This window comes from Tubulanus polymorphus, chromosome 7, assembly GCF_964204645.1.
Source record: "Tubulanus polymorphus chromosome 7, tnTubPoly1.2, whole genome shotgun sequence".
Classification (NCBI taxonomy): Eukaryota; Metazoa; Nemertea; class Palaeonemertea; order Tubulaniformes; family Tubulanidae; genus Tubulanus; species Tubulanus polymorphus.
This window is the reverse complement of record NC_134031.1, coordinates 4,420,754-4,429,577: the sequence shown is the minus strand read 5'-3', so window position 1 is coordinate 4,429,577 and position 8,824 is coordinate 4,420,754.

Below are 8,824 nucleotides of genomic sequence, written 5' to 3'. Positions count from 1 at the left end.
GCCATCGGTGCGCTAATGTCAATTCCCCGCTGATATCTATTTGATTACGTCGGTTTGACGAGATTTATCCGCAAATGTCACGGAACATTTTAAGTTCATGTATAGGGGACCGTTTTCCGGTCGCGTTGTCTACGCACGACGGTACTCGATAACTGACGGCCATCGTTTCGAATTTTACGTTATTTCGCGTGCCATTTTCTTCATAGGGCATTGTCGACCACGCTGTAAGGTATCATTTTACGAAGGAGTACTGTCTCAACTGTGGAAACGTTTTTAACGTACGTATTTTATACTATCATTTTTTGTTAATGATTAATACAATATTACGTGTGCGAGAATTTGTTAGGAGTCGGCGAAACTTCTTGAGTGTACGATATACATTTTATTAACGATGGCTGTCTGAATCGATATCGTACGGTGTGGACGTGCGTTCGAGAAACTGTCCTCGTGGTTAGTGAAAGGCAGCATTATAAAGGTTGTTAACCTATTCTTAGTAAGTAAATTTCATGCCAGCATTGCTTATAATTACTAAATCAATAATGAATATATTGCTATTATTATTATTATTATTATTATTCATAAATATATATATATATATATATAAATGATATAATCGTGTGCATTTTACATGTGTAATACGTATGTAAATAATTAGTGTTGTATATAAGACTGGTTGTATTACCGTAAAGGTAATATGGAATTCTTTTCTATTACCTGTATGGTAAAACTGAGAATATATCGGGTTAGTTGATATACATATTGTTCGACCGATGGCAGTCGTGAAGGATCGTGTATATGTATATGTGTGTATATATATTTACACACACCGCGTTCAAAGAACGGAGTTGATAATGTGATAGGGGAAGTTTGACGAAGTTTTGACGAATCGCATTACGATATGTGCACAGTTTCATGAACGACAATACGTGTAAAAAGCTTATCATGATAAACGTGTGCATGCATGTAGATTATACTTCATAAGAAACGAACAGATTTTCAATACCATTCACAACCATTACCTCGGGTGGCTGATACGAAATCTGTTCGTTCTTTTTTTTGCGCTGTCGTAAAGAGGCTGTACTCGCTTTTTCACGTCATCAAAATATCTATTTATACATATTGTACGCGTAGGTTGTTGATCCGCGCGAGTGTGACTAAGGAAACTGTGTCCTATCAGCTAGATAGAACGGTAGACTCCGCTTCGAGCAAAGTCCGATCCGACCGACTCGATGAAAAACAGAACATTTTTCCGAAATGATGTCGGCAGTGTCCTGAATTTATTTCGAAACTGAATTTGGTCCGGAACAACTGTTCACATGGGTGCCAAATAGGCCCAAGCCTGTTTGGCCCGATCAAAAACGTCGGACCAGGCCCGAGCAAAATTTTAGCACCAGACAAATGATTGACCCGAGCATGATCCGTGCCAATTTGGCCCGGGCCATATCGTCTCCGTGTGATCGCGGCTTATGAGGTAGCGATATCTGACCTTCGATTCACGTGAACGGGACGATACGTCGAGCGGAGTCGCCTGTCGATAGATTACGAAATCCGTAAATTTTCCCTCCGCGTTTTAAATGCGAGCGGAGGATTTATTGCATGCGCACGACACGTATTTTATGGCGCCGCCATATTTCTGAATCGGTCGAAACATCGTCGATGTTGTTACTGATTTTCGCGCGGTAATTGTCCCGACCGCGACGCGGTTTTCGCGTTGCTGTCTTATCCGAGGGGCCAAGACTGTCGCCAATACTTCTACGAATAGTTTTGCCAATCAATCTGCTGTCTGTATATTATGAAAAGTTATCATTATTATCATTGTACCTGCTTCTAGTATTGCGTTGTGTATGAGTCAAACAACTAAAATGACAATTGATTAAAAGCGAGTCATATATATATATATATATTATATATATACCATTTGGTTATATCTGTACATATAATATATATAGTAAAATGTATACGATGTATACTGCATCGAAATCGATGGAAAATGCCGTTATTCCGTGTTTGTTACGGAAGACGAAAACGAGCTAACAATCGCGGTTAATGCAGCTATAGCCGGCGTAAACCTGAAGTGTGCTTTGACGGTTCCGGGTTCCCAATTCTAGTTGAAACGTTAGCCCTTTTTTGAAAAACGAACTGAATTCAGCGCGATCGTACGGTAAACGTCGCCGCTAACTCGGACGAACTGGCTAAGGTACGAGATAAGCGATATGAGGATGGGAAAATACATTAGAAAGTCGCAATAATTCGATTCAATTGAGTTGGTCTTGTCCAAGTAGAGCGAGGTTTACCGTAAATATAGTTGAATTCGTTCGTCGGAACCGAGTCCAGGGCCCAGTTTCACGAAAAAGTTTAAGCCTAAAACGGTTCAGTTTGAATTGTTGTCAGCATTGAAAACATGAAGTAACCAATGGCGATTACACCAAAAATTTGAGTTTAACTCTTTCGTGAAACTGGGCCCTGCGGTCGGTTTCATGAAAAAGTTTAAGCTTAAATCAGTTCAGTTTGAATTGTTGTCCTCATTGAAAACGTGAAGTAACCAATGGCAACTACACCGAAAATTTAAGGTTTACTTTTTCGTGAAACTGAACCCTGTAGTCGTTATACAACGACTGGCTCGACGTTTGTAGCAATTCAGTCGGATGTCTCTCTGTCTGGTGTTCATGCGTCGTCGTCCATTCATTAATGGACAGACAGCCGACTATATCCCTCAATCTATCAGACGCCGCCGCCGCCGCTGTCATCGTCAAACACTTCGTCTTGTGTCATTATCGATCGATTGTTAATTCGTTGGGACATTAGTTCTGTCTGGCCGGCTCGTAGTAGTTGTCATAGTAACGGTTGACTGGCGCCGGCTCATTATAATTCATTACGGGTATCCTAGTGTATATGTATGTATATATCATCTTTCATGCTGACAACTCTCTCTCTCTCTCTCTCTCTGTGCTTCAGCTTTTAGTTTAATTGCGCGAGAAATGATTTCCATTTTTTAATTTCGAAGCCGTGTGGCGCGCAAGCGTGATATAATGTAGTAATTTTGAAGAAACTTGAATCCCTCATACCGAAACAGCCAATAAGCCCTTCTTTTTGATTACTTGGTGTACGGATCATTTTATTTTATTCAAGAAAATAATTGGAGGGCGAAGGAAAAATCTTTTTCTGATAATAGTTGTTGGAAGGGAACTGAAAAAAAAATAAAGTTTTTTTTTCTATTTTTTGAGCATTTTCCACATAAATTCTTGGAAAAATTCTGACGAAAAACACAAAGGGCTAAAGAAATATATATTTTTTTTAAATTATATGATGTTTGCAGAAGCCTGGGAGGCAGATCCGTACTACAGGTAATTAAATGAAAAAGGCCTAAGGACTATCGTCGGAACAGCTTGATTCAAAGTATTACCACTCTGTCAATTGGTGGGCTCATAATTATGAATGATTCCAGAATACCGACAACATATGGTTGTACTTGTTAATTACTCGTATGTAGGGGTACAATGGTTTCGTGGTGAAGTACGTTCGATATCAGCTGTTTTCGGAACTTGTTCAAGTCCTTACACCTGCATTGACATGTCGACGATAGCTATATGTATAGTGTATGCGTACATCTGGTAGATGGGTTTCATTCGATTTGTTAGGGGAAAAAAACTTGTCCGTCTCATCCATCGCGAATTCGTCGCGATATTCGTTTTCTTTTCACTGTTTAATTAGTCGATTTCATTGGATGCCACGTTCAATGTAAATGACGTTGAGTATAACTGTGAAAATAAGCGCTCCGTCGAGAGTTCACCGTGTGACGTGACGACATAATGATGTTTGCACAGTCTCCGGGAGGGGGGGAAGCCGGGTTCCCATACAAGTTTTGTCAATAGTAGCAACAGCTAGAACAGCTTGTACTCTTCAAATTAAACAACACACTCGAGGTTGAAATATTTCAGCTATCAAATAATTCTTATTTAAACTACTATGAAAAATAAATAGTTGTTATGTTTTTATATACATCCGTCATTCATTCATTCATTCCATTCATTTTGTTCATATTTTATCGTCTTTCATTCTTCATGTTCATCAAATGACAATATTTTCTCATGTTAATCGGGTGGGGGGGAGGAGGGGGGGTGGTACTATCCTCTCCCTTTGTTGTATGCGATATCCTATGTACCTGCTTTCTCTGGTGAAAGTGCTATTTTCTGCTTTTAACTGAAGTCTTTTCAGTTGTTGCTTTCGAAATCGATGATTTTCCGAACTCGGGACAGAAGGTCGTGTTTCGCTGAACACTTCAATTCATTTGACACATGTTTTCTTGACGTTTTCCGAGAATTGTTTTCTCGATTCGTTTCGCGCCCCGTAACGAGGGACAGAAAAAACCCAACTAGAATTACTCGATAATTGGCGCGTTAGGGATTATTATTGGTATTAGTCGGTAGATATAATTTTAAACGAGGTTGATTTGAATTTAAGAATAAGAGTACATATTCGTTGAATTGGTTTTGAATAGAAAAATATATACTTAACTTATCGCTGTATTATCAATTCAAATCTTCCTAAAAATTTCAGGGGACTACCCACCAGTGCCAAATAGACACTTATCAATATATATATAAGTATTCGATGTTTTTACGACACGTACCAATCTTGGCTTTATTCATAAACGAAAAAGAAATTCTCAGGGATCGGCCAGCTTGAAATTATATCGTTATATTATCGAAACCGCAAATTCCTACATTTCTAAAGCGAAATATTTCAACAATGGCTCGTTTTCAACGAATCCGATGAACTAGCTGACGTATTGTAATATACCGTCTAGACGAGGCGATCTATTTTCAAGGCGGCTCATAAAATGACGAAGTCGTTCTCGTATAACAGGTTTTAGGCATCGCGTATTAGACAGAGGCTTACGCGAAATGCGGCGTAGTGATTATATATTGGCTACTCCATGGAATAATACGATAACCGCGATGCTCATGAAATTCAGTCATGGTTCCCACAGTACAGGGAAATTGGGAATAACTTGGGAATTGTGGAATGATATTTCCCAGTTTGGGTATTAGAGAAATTTTCCACGAATCGGGGAAATATTTCGGAAATTCCTGTACGTTTCATGTATTGCATTTGCCAAGGGCAATTTACTTCAGCGATGTCCTTAGAAGATCACCTTTATCAACCAGTTGCCACTAAAATGTTGACTGTTGTGTGATGATATCTGTTCATTTTAATGAAGGCCCCATTTTCCATATTTGGGAAAATTGAAAAATCACCCATGGAATACTAGGGACAAACCTGGGAATTAATAATTTATGTAGTAACTGTGGGAACCATGATTCAGTAAACAGAAAAAATGATAACCGTAACTGACTGGTCTTTATTTGTAATCCCAAGATGACAATTATTTCTCAGGACACTTGGCTTTTACCAATGTATGTTTTTTAATCTGCATTTTCTAGAACAGATGTATGAAAACAGTCAAATATGTGTAATCTTTGGGCAATCGGAGTGTAAAGCAAGCGATGCAGTAATTGCGTGCGTAATTCAGCATTTTTATATGTGATCGCTTGTGGTAGGAGTTCTATTTGTATACGCATGCAGTAGAAAAAGCGTTCCTCTCAAAATACAATAGCACTTCAAAATACAACGGACGTAAAAATTGAAATTTGTAATTCTGTTTTCGCTGCAATGTTTGAAACTCATGTCGACTGCTCTCCAGAGAATTTGAAGTGGGTCTGGCTAGTATGGATGAATCAGACGAGAATGAATATATGACTTAGCGCCAATGTTGAAAATTCGGAAATGATACTATAAGAAAAATATGGGGCATGAAATTTCGTGTTTAGAATGTGTTATTCGTCATGACCAGTGCCTCATAAACTCAGGTAGATTTAAGTCTCCGCTTCTTAGGAAAAATGCTGTAAAAAAAGAGCTTTTCGATTAAAACCTCCCGAAAAATGGCATTTGCTTATTGTTTATATACCCATAGTATACCCGACCCCAGCCATCCGTATTGTATATACACCGGTAAATAATTAAAGCTTGCGTCATGTTGACAATTATTATAGGGTTTCTCATTCAAATATATGTACATACGAAACAGGTAATTCTTTGATTCGCGTGGCCCATCGCGTAGCACCGGGAACCGCACGGATAAATGAATTACTTATTTGACCTTGGATTATATATTCTACAGTCGGTGCATGATCGGAATATTCACCGGCCGACGACGTAAACTCGCAGGCGTCGAATATAAAGGCAAAAGGCTCGAAAAACCGGTGGTTGGCGCCTTTTCATCGAAAATAGGTTGTCATTCTTTTTTTCGACACAATGACTGGTTGTGTCTGAAGGAAAATTACCGCTACACACAAACGGACACATACACACACACACACACATATGGTGATATATCTGTACATATTTTATCATTGCCTGATGCTTCTGGGTCCAAAAAACTACAAAAATCTGCTGTAATATATAAATAGATTAGCGAAATATTGGCCATCGTACGTAGATTTGTGTGAATATAGATATTAATGAATGAAACCGTTCTATCAGGCTGAAAGAATGTTTATCTATTTCTAGGCTTCGCAAAATTGTGTAAGATATAACGCATATACATTTGTGCTTATACGGTAGTATGTATACGACGATACTTCTTGTAATAAGTAATGTTCTATTTTCGTGACCTGTGGAACCAACTGTAAAGACAATTCTGTGATTGATGATGTATATATATATATAGATATATATATATATATACACACACGATAGGGATAGATATTGTTGGCCAGTAGCGTGTGGAGGGGGCAATAGGGGTTCTATACCGTAATCTCTCGATTCCATAGATATCCAGAAAAAAAAACGGTTCGCAGATGCAGATCTGAGTATGTGATCTTGAAATTTCGAGATTTTACCCACCCCGCATGCTACAGCCTTTTATTGTTAGCCTATAACGGGGCTTTAAGAGGATATTTTTTGTGCTTGTACGGCATCTCTGTACATACGTAGTGGTTGGTTGTTTGGGTTTTTAATAATTCACTTATTGTCACGTGCTTTGTCCATAGATGGTGCTAATTCCGTTTTTCGTGTAACATATTCAATCAGCCAACAGCTAAACTCGGTAGTCGGTTCATCCACCAATTCATTACATTATTTAGCCGTGAATATCTGTAGAATGACATCTACGTTTTTCGCTTCCTTAAAACGTACGTAGCAACATATAAGTGGCCACTCGTCGTAACAACCATCTAAAGCATATATGGCAGCAATTCTAACTTGATGTATTTCAAGCTTGATTATATCATGGCATTAAAAAAAAACGTTTTAATATATAGATATATATACATATATGTAATATGCTTTGTGACAAATAGTGGATGTTGAGTGAGATGAGAAGTTGCGTTACTATTATTTCTTTACTTTATTATCTCGAAGTATTGTAAAGTTCGATCTTGCTATTTCGCTGTTGATTTGTTGGTTCGGTTTTACTCTAAGCCTCGTTGATTCCGAAGCGAACGGGCTTCGGGAGAAATTCGGGCTCGTTGTCGACGGTGATTATATTTTGTGAGCGCTATATATTCGTCGATCGATTTTTAGTGAAAGTTGCGTCGAAATTCTTCTATTTCGTAACAATAACGACTTTTCTTTATCGTTAAGAATTTGTCTATATTCGTGAACTATGATATCGAACAGTGAGTTTTTTTCGATGTAGTCTTTTAAGTCACAATCGAGAATCAGATTTTGTTAACTGCGGAGTACGTGCGAGTTATCTCGAAACCAAAAACAACTATGTACAAAAACCGAAAACTATATCGATAGGCGGCCTATTTGGAAAATCTATTCAGAAAATATATGTATATTGTACATTTCTTTGAACTTTGGCCTTGGAAAAAATAATTTCTCCACTTTCTGAATGAGGCATACTTGTTACTCATTGTACTCGCGCTCTGCAGCATTTGAAAATGAAAAAGACAAGATTTGACTGAAGGCCTGTTGGTAGCTTGCCAGGGACTGATTCATACTTAAGAGTAATGCGAATTATGACATCTAAATTGGGATAATTAATCCATTATTGTAAGGGAAGGTATGAATCGGTCCTTGCCCGTAGCTAAGGCTGATGTGACTTCGGAATTTGGAAGTGTATACACCAACAAGGTGTTCCACCAACAAGGTTTAGGCATCATGTGTATGGCCGGTTTTGTGCAGGTTTGAAAAAGGCCTTGAATGTTGTACATAATAGGAGCCATGCTGGTTAGTTATAGAGGAATAAACTAAAGCTGTTAAATGATCATTCATCGTTGATGTATGTTATTATTTTGGAGTCAGTTGTTGAATGACAGACGCTGAAGGTTATTTGGAAATTCAATGTTTCTTTTGCCGACAGGGATCCTAAGTCATCTAAAATCATTACGTCTCATCTATGGAAATAGCTTACAAAAGTGTAACATTGGTTCCCACTAGCTACCCAGATTTGTATCATGTTATAATTCTGAGAAAGTGTGGGCTTCGTTTATTGCCGCTGAACATAATACAAAGTAGATGTTTTTTCATATGAACAATAGTGAGGTAGTGAGGCGACTCATTGCAGACACTAAAGCTGTCGCCAAAACAGTGCACAAACACAATGATCATCAGTGAACGAATATTATAATTTTAAGCAGGGCAAGTTGATTCAGATAGATGTTCTTTCACTGTAAAAATATCAGTTATTTTTTTTTGTTTTGTATCCAGACTAGTGTTGTCTTTCAACTAGTTGAAAAGCTTCTGTCGCTGCAATGTGAAACGTTCTGCATATGTAGCCATTTTTTAATATTCTGTCGATAGAAAGTATCGATTC